Below are 13943 nucleotides of genomic sequence, written 5' to 3'. Positions count from 1 at the left end.
TCCACTCCAGTAACCGAAAGGTTGCAAGTTCGAATCCCCAAGCTGACAAGGTACAAATCTGTCGTTCTGCCCCTGAACAAGGCAGTTAACCCACTGTTCCTAGGCCGTCATTGTAAATAAGAATTTGTTCTTAACTGACTTGCCTAGTTAAATAAGAAATGACATCATACGTTTCATGGACTCACTGTGTGGGCAATAATGTTCACCATGATTGTTTTATGACTCCCTCATCTCTGTACCCCACACATACAGTTATCTGTAAGAGCCCTCAGAGGAGCATTTCAAACACAGAGTCAACTACAAAGACCAGGGAGGTTTTCCAATGCCTCACAAAGCAGGGCAACTATTAGATCAAAGTAGATTGAAAAAAGAATAATAATAAACAACGACATTGAATATCTCTTTGAGCATAGTGTATCAGCTGCCGGAGATCAAGGAAACCGTCAGATTTCACCATGAAGCCAAAGTACTTTAAAATGGTTACAGGGTTTAATGGCTGTCATAGGAGAAAACTGAGGATGAATCAACAACATTGTAGTTACTCCACAATACTAACCTAATTGACAGAGTGAGAAGGAAGCCTGTACATAGTAAAAATATTCCAAAACATGCATCCTGTTTGCAATAAGGCACTGAAGTAAAACTGCAGAAAATGTTGGGCAAAGAAATGAACTTTATGTCCTGAATACAAAGCTTTATGTTTGAGGCAAATATAACCGATCACTGAGTACCACAACATATATTTTCAAACATGGTGCTGGCTGCATTAGGTTATGGATATGCTGGTCATCGGCAAGGACGAGGGTGATTTTTAGGATAAAAAGAAATGGAATAGATCTAAGCACAGGCAAAATCCTAGAGGAAAACCTTGTTCAGTCTGCTTTCCATTAGTGACTGGCGATAAATTCCCCTTTCAGCAGGACAATAACCTAAAACACAAGGCCAGATATACACTGGAGTTGCTTACCAAGACAACATTCAATGTTCCTGAGTGAACTAGTTACAGGTGTGACTTAAATCAGCTTGAAAATCTATGGAGACCTGAAAATGTCTGTCTAGCAATAATCAACAACCAATTTGCCAGAGCAAATAAAAAGAATAATGGTCAAATATTGAACAATCCAGGTGTGGAAAGACTCACAGCTGTAATTGCTGCCAAAGGTGATTTTAACATGTATTGGCTCAGCGGTGTGAATACTTATTCTAATAACATGTTTTTACTTTGTAATTATGGAGTATTGTGTGTAGATGGATATGAAAAACATGTTTTCACTTTGTAATTATGGAGTATTGTGTGTAGATGGGTAAGAAAAACGTTTTTACTTTGTAATTATGGAGTATTGTGTGTAGATGGGTAAGAAAAACATGTTTTCACTTTGTAATTATGGAGTATTGTGTGTAGATGGGTAAGAAAAACATGTTTTCACTTTGTAATTATGGATTATTTTGTGTAGATGGGTAAGAAAAACATGTTTTCACTTTGTAATTATGGAGTATTTTGTGTAGATGGGTAAGAAAAACATGTTTTCACTTTGTAATTATGGAGTATTTTGTGTAGATGGGTAAGAAAAACATGTTTTCACTTTGTAATTATGGAGTATTTTGTGTAGATGGGTAAGAAAAACATGTTTTCACTTTGTAATTATGGAGTATTTTGTGTAGATGGGTAAGAAAAACATGTTTTCACTTTGTAATTATGGAGTATTGTGTGTAGATGGATATGAAAAACATGTTTTCACTTTGTAATTATGGAGTATTGTGTGTAGATGGGTAAGAAAAACGGTTTTACTTTGTAATTATGGAGTATTGTGTGTAGATGGGTAAGAAAAACATGTTTTCACTTTGTAATTATGGAGTATTTTTCCGTAGATGGGTAAGAAAAAAATAAGTATGAATAACGTCTGAAGGCACTGTAAATAAGTACAATTTCATACAAATATAAATGATTTATTTTGTTGAAGTTTACAGTCGTGGGCGTTGATGTCACTTCATGACCTTTGCCCTTTCACTGACCTTGATGACCCTCTACCGTGATTTGCTGTGGGGCGGCTGATGGGCGGGACATGGTGTTAGTACCACCTTCTCCCCCTGGACGTCAAAACACAGCTGCCTTTTCTGGCACTCAAAGCACCTCGACCATGGAGTTCAGCTCACAGTGGTGGAGAGAGAACAGACGGAAGTAAAACTCTATAGTCTTTATCACTACATCAGCATCGTCATGACGTTTTGATTTAGGAATTTACCATCTGTTCTCACAGTCTGAAATTTCATAATCATCATAATCACCACCATTATCATCATCACCATTATCAGCATCATTAGATCATTGTCATCATCACCACTCAACACCATCATAATCACCACCATTATTACCAGGATCATTATCATCAACATCATCATAATTATCATCATCACCACCACCATGACCAGGATAATTATCATCAACATCATCATAATTATCGTCATCGCCACCATTATCAGGATCATTATCATCAACATCATCGTCTTCATGATTATCATTACATCACTCATCATCATGGTTACATGGTACCCGTTGCTGTTGCAGAGTGCTATGACCTCCGTCCTCCAGGGTCATCTGTACAATAGCCAGTGCCAACACTGTACAGCTTAAAAAATACAGGCATAATATGTTACAGGATACATGTTCAACATACAAGAAAAAACATACAGTATATTAATCAAATAAAAACACAGATAAGTGGGGGGGGAGGGGTGAGAGACTCCTACCTCCCCTGAGGGTGAAGGTCTGCCCTGTGGTATATAGAGTTCTGGGTAGACATCAGTCAGGAACCAGTGGAAGTTTCCTCCCCTCAGCAACCTCCACTGATATAAACGCATGCACACACACAGCACTTACCTGTCTGATGAAGTGATCTCTCTGTTAGTAGATCTTCCAGCCAGGTGTCAGCGATGCGGATGTTGTTCCTCTGGAGGATATCCTGGTCAGGGAGGGGGTAGGACAGGTGATGGCTCCTCAAGTGAGTCACTCTGGAGCAGGGGACCACCGCCATGAAATCCCCCACACAACTACACCTGGACAGAGACACACAGACAGATAGACAGACAGTTGACAAACATACAGTAGAGACAGACAGAGACAATTGGCAGAGACAGACAGACACAGTTGACAGATTTAGAGAGTTGCCAGACAGACAGTTGACAGACATAGAGTCTCCATTGAGTCCAATCAGACTCCATTACTTTTGCTACCATGTCAAAATGTCTCTGCATGCCTGTCAGACATCTCAGCTTGGATGTCAGCCCTCCACATCAAGCGCAACCTCGACTAATGAAGCTGCTCTTCTTCCCGGGGAATGCCTGCTCGCTCCATGACCTCTCCATCATAAGTTTTCCCATGTCACTCCACTCCTCCGCACACTCCACTGGCCTCCTGTCAAACCTTGCATCATCTTCCAAGACCCTGGTGCTTGCCCACGGAGCAGCAAGGGGACCTGCCTCTCCCTACCTTCAGGCTCTGCTCCAACCCTACATCCCAACCCGAGCACTCTGTTCTGCCTCCTCTGGTCTCTTGGCCTTCCCACCCATAGGGGAGGGCAGCTCCTATTCTGCCTTCTCTGGTCTCTTGGCCTTCCCACCCATAGTGGAGGGCAGCTCCTATTCTGCCTTCTCTGGTCTCTTGGCCTTCCCACCCATAGGGAGGGCAGCTCCTATTCTGCCTTCTCTGGTCTCTTGGCCCTCCCACCCATAGGGGAGGGCAGCTCCTGTTCAGCCCAATCAAAGCTTTTCTCTGTCCTGCCACCACAATGGTGGAACAAGCTTCCCCCTAGTCAGGACAGCGGAGTCCCTTCCTATCCTTCGATAACGTCTGAAACCCTACCACTTTGAAGAGTATCATCAATAACTCTCACGGCTCCCCCCAAAAAGCACAGACTTTGCTGATAAATAACTTGCTGAGGGGAAATGTATTTGATACGATTGTGATGTGTTGTTTTAAGACGAATGCACTAATTGTAGGCCGCTCTGGATAAGAGTGTTTGCTAAACAATATGGATATAGTTATCTGCAAGTAACCATTTCATAACCAGAATCATTTCATAAAAGATAATGGAAGAGGAGCAGGGGGATGGAGACAGTAAGGAAATAAAGTGGCTAAAGAGCGAGATAGAGAGGGGGGAAAGAGAGAGATGTGGGAGAAAGAAAGAGGGAGCGAGAGAGAGGCAGGAGAAAGAGAGGGAGAGAGAGAGGTGGAGTAGTGCCAGGCAGCAGGATAAGGACTCTGTTTAATCAACTAGTCTTAATGGCTGCTACCCTGCTGGACACAGCTCAGCCAGGTTGCACACCAGCTACGTACTGTAGGTCCGGAGGCAATTCAGGACTGGATATAATACACGGAGACATAAGGAAGAGAGATGTTTGTGTGCATGCGGTCCTGATGTGTGGATACCTGTCCTGTGCCACTCCAGTAGTGACTCCAGCCAGCCACTGCTGCACCGGCAGTGTGAGTCCATGAAGACCAGTGCCTCCCCCACAGCTCTGGCAGTGTGAGTCCATGAAGACCAGTGCCTCCCCCACAGCTCTGGCAGTGTGAGTCCATGAAGACCAGTGCCTCCCCCACAGCTCTGGCAGTGTGAGTCCATGAAGACCAGTGCCTCCCCCACAGCTCTGGCAGTGTGAGTCCATGAAGACCAGTGCCTCCCCCACAGCTCTGGCAGTGTGACGACCTGCCACGCCCAGACGCCGCATCCTGCAGACCAGACGCACTCCTTCCAGCCACGACACATACTCACTCTGCACATTTGTCAGGTGACCTTCAGATAGAAGAGGCAGAGTCAGGTTCAGGTGACCTAGAGATAAGGGATGTAGGTTCCGGTTCAGGTGACCTAGAGATAAGGGATGTAGGGTCAGGTTCAGGTGACCTAGAGGTTAGGGATGTAGGGTCAGGTGTGGTCCTTCTGTGGCACAGTTGGTAGAGCATGGCGCTTGTAACGCCAGGGTAGTGGGTTCGATTCCCGGGACCACCCATACGTAGAATGTATGCACACATGACTGTAAGTCGCTTTGGATAAAAGCGTCTGCTAAATAGCATATATTATATTATATTATTACCTAGAGATAAGGGATGTAGGGTCAGGTGACCTAGAGATAAGGGATGTAGGGTCAGGTTCAGGTGACCTAGAGATAAGGGATGTAGGTTCAGGTGACCTAGAGATAAGGGATGTAGGGTCAGGTTCAGGTGACCTAGAGATAAGGGATGTAGGGTCAGGTTCAGGTGACCTAGAGATAAGGGATGTAGGGTCTGGTGACCTAGAGATAAGGGATGTAGGGTCAGCTTCAGGTGACCTAGAGATAAGGGATGTAGGGTCAGGTGACCTAGAGATAAGGGATGTAGGGTCAGGTTCAGGTGACCTAGAGTTAAGGGATGTAGGGTCAGGTGACCTAGAGATAAGGGATGTAGGATCAGGTTCAGGTGACCTAGAGATAAGGGATGTAGGTTCAGGTGACCTAGAGATAAGGGATGTAGGGTCAGGTTCAGGTGACCTAGAGATAAGGGATGTAGGGTCAGGTTCAGGTGACCTAGAGATAAGGGATGTAGGGTCTGGTGACCTAGAGATAAGGGATGTAGGGTCAGCTTCAGGTGACCTAGAGATAAGGGATGTAGGGTCAGGTGACCTAGAGATAAGGGATGTAGGGTCAGGTGACCTAGAGATAAGGGATGTAGGGTCAGGTGACTTAGAGATAAGGGATGTAGGGTCAGGTTCAGGTGACCTAGTGATAAGGGATGTAGGGTCAGGTTCAGGTGACCTAGAGTTAAGGGATGTAGGGTCAGGTGACTTAGAGTTAAGGGATGTAGGGTCAGGTGACTTAGAGATAAGGGACGTGGGGTCAGGTGACTTAGAGATAAGGGATGTAGGGTCAGGTGACCTAGAGGTAAGGAATGTAGGGTCAGGTTCAGGTGACCTAGAGGTAAGGAATGTAGGGTCAAGTTCAGGTGACCTAGAGGTAAGGAATGTAGGATCAGATTCAGGTGCCTAGAGATAAGAGATGTAGGGTCAGGTTCAGACAAATGCCCAATTCCAAATGAACCCTTGGGATGGATGGGCACAGTTGTAACATGGGCATAGCACCACTCAGATTGACTACTTGGGGGCTAGGGGTCTATTCAGCTAACGAAAATAGTTTAAAAGGGTGAGAAGAGAGTGAACAAGTTTAGTTTGATATGCAGTTATGTTGTAGTGGTACTTTAGCCTATTGAGATACACTTCCTGTCTTGTGTTTGAGTACTGTGTCTTCTTCATGCACCATGCTGACTAAAAGTCTTCCACGAGAAGGACCTTGAGCAGGTGCTGCTTTGGCGCAGTGTTGGGCATGCTGTGCACAGTGCGCAGAAGCGCGGACCAAGCCTCATCATGGAAACAGATCCACTACGCTCTCGGGCGGCAGGGACTCACTGTAACGTTCCACGAGGCACCAGTCAATGCATTCCAATTGATTGGCGGGAGAATAGAGAGGGGATGGGCAATTACGCATGAACCCATAGGCTTCCCATTAAGCAATATACCATATTCGTGGTAGGGGTATCTTGAAAATAGAAGACATATTTATCCTTGATCGAGTTATCTAGTTATTTTTGCAACTTGGGGCTGAGGCACTGCATCTCAGTGCTAGAGGCGTCAATCCAGACACCCTTGTTCGAATCCAGACTGCATCACAACCGGCTGTGATTGGGAGTCCCATAGGGCAGCGCACAATTGGCCCAGTGTCATCCGGGTTTGGCCGGTGTAGGCCGTCATTGTAAATAAGAATGTGTTCTTAACGGACTTGCCTATTTAAATAAAGGTTAAACGATTTTTTTTTTTTTTACCGTGGTCCACTCCTTCGGCACATGCAGGACACTTACGCAGGATGACGTGCCTCGGACAGTCTTCTGTGCAGTGACATCCTTTCGCTCTCCACCACCTCGTTAAAGCCGTACTTCTGCAAAGCAGACTTGTTCATGTCCTTCTCCAGCCCCTCCAGCTTCAGCCGCACCGGTCTCCCCATACGGGACTGTCGATTCCTTCTTTAGCGCTCAATATAACCACCCAGTAACCACCCTTCCTCTGTGGAAGTGCTGGTTCCTCACCTGGGTTGAGGGCATGTAGAGAAGCTGGCCTTCCTGCAGCAAGTTAAGCGACTGGAGACCGGTTTGGCCCGGTCCCAGGAGTTCACGATCACCGGAGAGACGCTGGTCGGGACGGCGGGTCAAGCTGGGTGGGTCTGGGTTTGATCCCGAAAGACCAGCCATCAGACAGAGCATCATCTGTCGGCAGGCTCAAGGTCTGCTCCAACGCCTCACAGGGAGAGAGAGGAGGCGGAAGGGTTCACATAGATAAATCAGCGCTGAATCGTATTCCCTACATCCTTTACAGATGCTGTGCCTTTTGGCTACAATTTAATCATGAAGCTTCAGGCTTGCAACATATAGTCCGGAATTAAATGTCCCAAAGGTGTTACGCACAGATGTTGTTGATCTAGATTTTTTTCATCCCTGCATGGTAATTCCACCACGAGCCTACATTTTTCCCAAAACTTCAGTTCTACGCACTTCGCCTCAGCTTGGACAAGTGCATCCGAAGTGCCGCTGGTTTGCAGTTCTATGCCCCTTGTTCGTGATGCTCATTGCTGTGGGAATGAGAGAGGTGCGTAAAATATTCCCTTCCACTGCGCTCCCGTGGTCTTAACGCAAGATTTAACCCTTGCAAGAATAACGGATTTGAAGCGCACACCTGTTTAAACACTGTAGCTCTCTGTCACCATAATGACTTAATGGGAATAACAGTTTAGGAAAGACCAAGGTCAAATTCGTTTTATACTGGATATTCGATAGATGTTCGGTTTTCTCTAATCAATAGCTTTTGAACCAAGCATGCCATGACAATGAAGATGGTATATTCTGAATCAGGGTGGATGGAGAACAAGCCACATCAACTTTTTTTAATAATAAGATTTCGGCTTTCAGTCTTTAATAGCTCTTACACAAGTGTTCCATGAATAGGAACATTATGTTTTCGGAATCAGGTGAGGATGGACAACAATCCACGGCTTTGACAAAAAGTATTATATATATTTATTTGCTTTCAATCTTCAATAGCTCTTACACAAAGTGTGCCAAGACTATAGAAGTTATATATTCTGAAATGGGAGGATAGACAAAAATCTAAGGCTTTAGTTTTTTACAAATTTCAATTTTTGTCCATCCTCCCCCAATTCAGAACATATAATTGCCATCGTCGTGGCACACTTTGTGTAAGAGCTTTTGAAGACTGAAAGCAAAGATCCAGAATATATCACTTTCATTATCATTGCACGCTTTGTGTAAGAGCGATTAAAGATATCCCCCCAAAAAGCTGTGGATTTTTGTCCATCCTCCGCTGATTCAGAATATATGATTTATATGGTCATGGTACGCATTGTCTATGAACTATGGAAGACTGAAGGCAAAACAAATCAAATAAATATGACATTTAAAAAAAAAATCTAAGCCCGATTCAGAATATATCGTTTTTATAGTTTTCATAGCTCCCGCTCTCCCTCTCTGGTGCCAGGCTGCCCTTCATTACACACTCCTGTCACAATCATTACGCGTAGCATTGGACTCACCTGGACTCCTTCCCTTTGTTGATTTCCCCGTCTCTAACTGTCTGCTCCCCCGTTTGTTCCCTGTATCTGCATTAATGTTGTTATGTGTTCTTGTCCAATCTCCGTCCTGTCCTGTTCCCTTCCATGTCTGTTTATAATTAAATGTTCACTCCCTGTACCTGCTTCTCGCCTCGACCAGCTTCAATCCCTACAGAATGCAGACACCACTAAAAGAAGCATCAGGGAGTTTTGGTTGGTGACGTCGGGTCTGGGGGCCGTTGCCGAGGGAACTGGGGGTGCCTCAGCTAGCTCCTCGGGCTACCATGCCTTAGCTGGCTAGAAAGGTTGTCTTGCCTCAGTGGGCTCTGCAGGCGCCCACACCACGTCATGCTTCAGCCGGCCCATCAGACTCCCACGCCTCAGCCGGATCGTCGGACTCCCACGCCTCAGCCGGATCGTCGGACTCCCACGCCTCAGCCGGATCGTCGGACTCCCACGCCTCAGCCGGATCGTCGGACTCCCACGCCTCAGCCGGATCGTCGGACTCCCACGCCTCAGCCGGATCGTCGGACTCCCACGCCTCAGCCGGATCGTCGGACTCCCACGCCTCAGCCGGTTCGACTCGCCCAGGTGGGACGCCGGGTGGCGCCCCTAGGGGGGGGGTACTGTCACACCTGCTCCCGCGCTCCCTCTCTGGCGCTCGAGGACGCCAGGCTGCCCTTCATAACGCATACCTGTTACCATCATTACGAGCAGCAGCAGCGCTCATTGGACTCACCTGGACTCCTTTACTTTGTTGATTGCCCCGTCTATAATGATCTGCTCCCCTGTTTGTTCCGTGTCTGGATGAAAGTCGTTATGTGTTCTTATCCAGACGCTGCCCTGTCCTGTTCCTGATCCATGTCTGTTGATTATTACATGTTCACTCCCTGTACCTGCTTCTCCTTTCTACCAGCGTCCATCCTTACACAAAGTCATGGCACACTTTGTCTAAGAGCTATTGAAGATTGAAAGCAAAAAATGCAATAATAAACTAAAAAACTAAAGCTGTGGATTTTTGTCCATCCTCCCCTGACTCAGAATAGTCAAGGCATGCTCGGTTCAAGAGCTTTTGATGAGAGAAAACCCAATTTCCACCATATATCCAATATAAAACTACTTTGACCTAATTTTAGGGAACCAATATCTATAGCCTTAGGCAGGCTACTATAAAAACAGAAAAGCAAATAGAGGCAAATAACTCAAATACATTAGGTCATCCAAATCCATTTGTCATGAGTAACTATTTAGCCATCATTAGGGCCTATATCTGTTGTCAAACTGAAAGAAGGGGCAATATAAACAGAGAACAGACCCGTTCATCAACATCATTTATTTGTGTGGCTCAGTTGGTAGTACATGGCACTTGCAACACCAGGGTTATGGGTTTGATTCCCATGGGGGACCAGTATGAAAATGTATGCACTCACTACTATAAATCCAGAGCATCTGCTAAATTACTACAATATTTATTTTTTTAAATGGTAAGCGTACTTCCCTCCTCGCAGTGACCTCAAGACAGCATCTCTCCCTGGTGCGTCACACATCAACGTTTTTCCCCGAGCCAACTGGCCAACTGCTTCATGGTCCCATGACTGTCTGTTTGCGCTGTGAGGCCAGCGGCCGCAGACACGATCTCTCCAGTTTTCACATTGATTATTGGCAGCCTCCACAGCTGTTTTCTTCCCCTTTGTTGGAAGCAGGGCTCCACAGGGGCCCAAAATCTCCTTTCCTCCTTCCCCCCTTTTGGTCAACTTTTAGATTTAACATATTTTCAATGAGACCCATGCAGCCAACTTTAACATGAATGTGGCCACAGTATGCTGAAAGGACAACATGAGAAATACATAGTCTACATAGTCCATATAGTCTTAAGTCTGTCTCTATCTTGTCGCTCTGTATGTTTCTCCTTATGTCTCAGTCTCATGATATATCACAGGGGTGGGCAATTCCAGTCCTCCAGGGTCTGGTTGGTGTCACACTTTGTCTCCATCCCTAGCAAACACAGCTGATTAATAAAATTGAATCCTAAACTAAAGATCATGATTAGGTGATTATTGGAGTCAGGTGTGTTAACTGGGGCAGAGCTGTGACACCAATAAGGCCCTCGAGGACTGGAATTGCCCACCCCTGTATGGACTCACTATGTATGGCCTTCTCTCTATGTTGGCATGCTGTCTGTCAGTGTTGACAGAGTTATTTCTGTCTTTATAGTTGGTTGTCTCTATAATTACACAGAGTGAGTGGGTGGTATAGCTCTGTCCCCCCTCCCCCCACTAAACGGTCCCCTCCAGGATGACATCCGTCCCCCTCTAAAGGATGACAGGGCGGAGACATCAGTCTCCCTGATGGAGTCCACTGCTCTCGTGTGTGAAGTCTCCCCTAGGTACAGATCTAGGATCAGCTCCTAATAAACTTAACATTTAGTGTGGATAATGCAAAGTTTTTTATTTTTTATATTTTTTATTTTACCCGTTTTCTCCCCAATTTCATGGTATCCAATTGTTTTACTAGCTACTATCTTGTCTCAACGCTACAACGGGCTCGGGAGAGACGAAGGTTGAAAGTCACCACCCAACCAAGCCGCACTGCTTCTTAACACAGCACGCCTCAAACTCGGAAGCCAGCCGCACCAATGTGTCGGAGGAAACACCGTGCACCTTGGTTAGCGCGCACTACGCCCGGCCCGCCATAGGAGTCGGCCAACCCCTCCCTAACCCGGACAACGCTAGGCCAATTGTGCATCGCCTCATGGACTTCCCGGTCGTGGCCGGTTACTACAGAGCTTAGGCGCGAACCCAGAGACTCTGGCGCTGCAGTACAGCGCCCTTAACCACTGCGCCACCCGGGAGGCCGGATAATGCAAAGTTGACTTTAGATCAGGGTCTAGGGGTGACCACCCTACTCCGATTACAGAGGAGAAGGAGGGGGAGGGCACACCTGGAGAGAAGGAGGGGGAGGGCACACCTGGAGAGAAGGAGGGGGAGGGCACACCTGGAGAGAGAAGGAGAGGGAGGGCACACCTGGAGAGCGAAGGAGAGGGAGGGCACACCTGGAGAGAGAAGGAGAGGGAGGGCACACCTGGAGAGAGAAGGAGGTGGAGGGCACACCTGGAGAGAGAAGGAGAGGGAGGGCACACCTGGAGAGAGAAGGAGGGGGAGGGCACACCTGGAGAGAGAAGGAGAGGGGAGGGCACACCTGGAGAGAAAAGGAGGGGGAGGGCACACCTGGAGAGAGAAGGAGGGGGAGGGCACACCTGGAGAGAGAAGGAGGGGGAGGGCACACCTGGAGAGAGAAGGAGGGGAGGGCACACCTGGAGAGAGAAGGAGGGGAGGGCACACCTGGAGAGAGAAGGAGGGGGAGGGCACACCTGGAGAGAAGGAGGGGAGGGCACACCTGGAGAGAGAAGGAGGGAGGGCACACCTGGAGAGAGAAGGAGGGGAGGGCACACCTGGAGAGAGAAGGAGGGGAGGGCACACCTGGAGAGAGAAGGAGGGGGAGGGCACACCTGGAGAGAGGAGGGGGAGGGCACACCTGGGAGAGAAGGAGGGGAGGGCACACCTGGAGAGAGAAGGAGAGGGGAGGGCACACCTGGAGAGAGAAGGAGGGGGAGGGCACACCTGGAGAGAGAAGGAGGGGAGGGCACACCTGGAGAGAGAAGGAGGGGAGGGCACACCTGGAGAGAGAAGGAGGGGGAGGGCACACCTGAGAGAAGGAGGGGGAGGGCACACCTGGAGAGAGAAGGAGGGGAGGGCACACCTGGAGAGAGAAGGAGGGGAGGGCACACCTGGAGAGAAGGAGGGGGAGGGCACACCTGGAGAGAGAAGGAGGGGGAGGGCACACCTGGAGAGAGAAGGAGGGGGAGGGCACACCTGGAGGAGAAGGGGGGGGAGGGCACACCTGGAGAGAGAAGGAGGGGAGGGCACACCTGAGAGAGAAGGAGGGGAGGGCACACCTGGAGAGAGAAGGAGGGGGAGGGCACACCTGGAGAGAGAAGGAGGGGGAGGGCACACCTGGAGAGAGAAGGAGGGGAGGGCACACCTGGAGAGAGAAGGAGGGGAGGGCACACCTGGAGAGAGAAGGAGGGGAGGGCACACCTGGGAGAGAGAGAGAAGGAGGGGAGGGCACACCTGGAGAGAAGGAGGGGAGGGCACACCTGGAGGAGAAGGAGGGGGAGGGCACACCTGGAGAGAGAAGGGAGGGGAGGGCACACCTGGAGAGAGAAGGGGGGGGACCTGGAGAGAGAAGGGGCACACCTGGAGAGAGAAGGAGGGGAGGGCACACCTGGAGAGAGAAGGAGGGGGAGGGCACACCTGGAGAGAGAAGGAGGGGAGGGCACACCTGGAGAGAGAAGGAGGGGGAGGGCACACCTGGAGAGAGAAGGAGGGGAGGGCACACCTGGAGAGAGAAGGAGGGGAGGGCACACCTGGAGAGGGAGGAAGGAGGGAGGGGAGGCACACCTGGAGAGAGAAGGAGGGGGAGGGCACACCTGGAGAGAGAAGGAGGGGAGGGCACACCTGGAGAGAGAAGGAGGGGAGGGCACACCTGGAGAGAGAAGGAGGGGGAGGGCACACCTGGAGAGAGAAGGAGGGGGAGGGCACACCTGGAGAGAGAAGGAGGGGAGGGCACACCTGGAGAGAGAAGGAGGGGAGGGCACACCTGGAGAGAGAAGGAGGGGAGGGCACACCTGAGAGAGAAGGAGGGGAGGGCACACCTGGAGAGAGAAGGAGGGGGAGGGCACACCTGGAGAGAGAAGGAGGGGAGGGCACACCTGGAGAGAGAAGGAGGGGAGGGAGGAGGGAGAGGAGGGGAGGGCACACCTGGAGAGAGAAGGAGGGGGAGGGCACACCTGGAGAGAGAAGGAGGGGAGGGCACACCTGAGAGAGGAGGGGAAGAGAGAGAAGGAGGGCACACCTGGAGAGAGAAGGACCTGGGGGAGGGCACACCTGGAGAGAGAAGGAGGGGAGGGCACACCTGGAGAGAGAAGGAGGGGAGGGCACACCTGGAGAGAGAAGGGGAGGGGGGGAGGGCACACCTGGAGAGAGAAGGAGGGGGAGGGCACACCTGGAGAGAGAGAGGGGGGCACACCTGGGAGGGAAGGAGGGGAGGGCACACCTGGAGAGAGAAGGAGGGGAGGGCACACCTGGAGAGAAGGAGGGGAGGGCACACCTGGAGAGAGAAGGAGGGGGGAGGGCACACCTGGAGAGAGAAGGACCTGGAGGGGGAGGGCACACCTGGAGAGAGAAGGAGGGGAGGGCACACCTGGAGAGAGAAGGAGAGGGAGGGCACACCTGGAGAGAGAA

The sequence above is a fragment of the Oncorhynchus gorbuscha genome, linkage group LG09 (assembly GCF_021184085.1).
Source record: "Oncorhynchus gorbuscha isolate QuinsamMale2020 ecotype Even-year linkage group LG09, OgorEven_v1.0, whole genome shotgun sequence".
NCBI classification, from domain to species: Eukaryota; Metazoa; Chordata; class Actinopteri; order Salmoniformes; family Salmonidae; genus Oncorhynchus; species Oncorhynchus gorbuscha.
Note: the sequence above shows the minus strand (reverse complement) of the source record.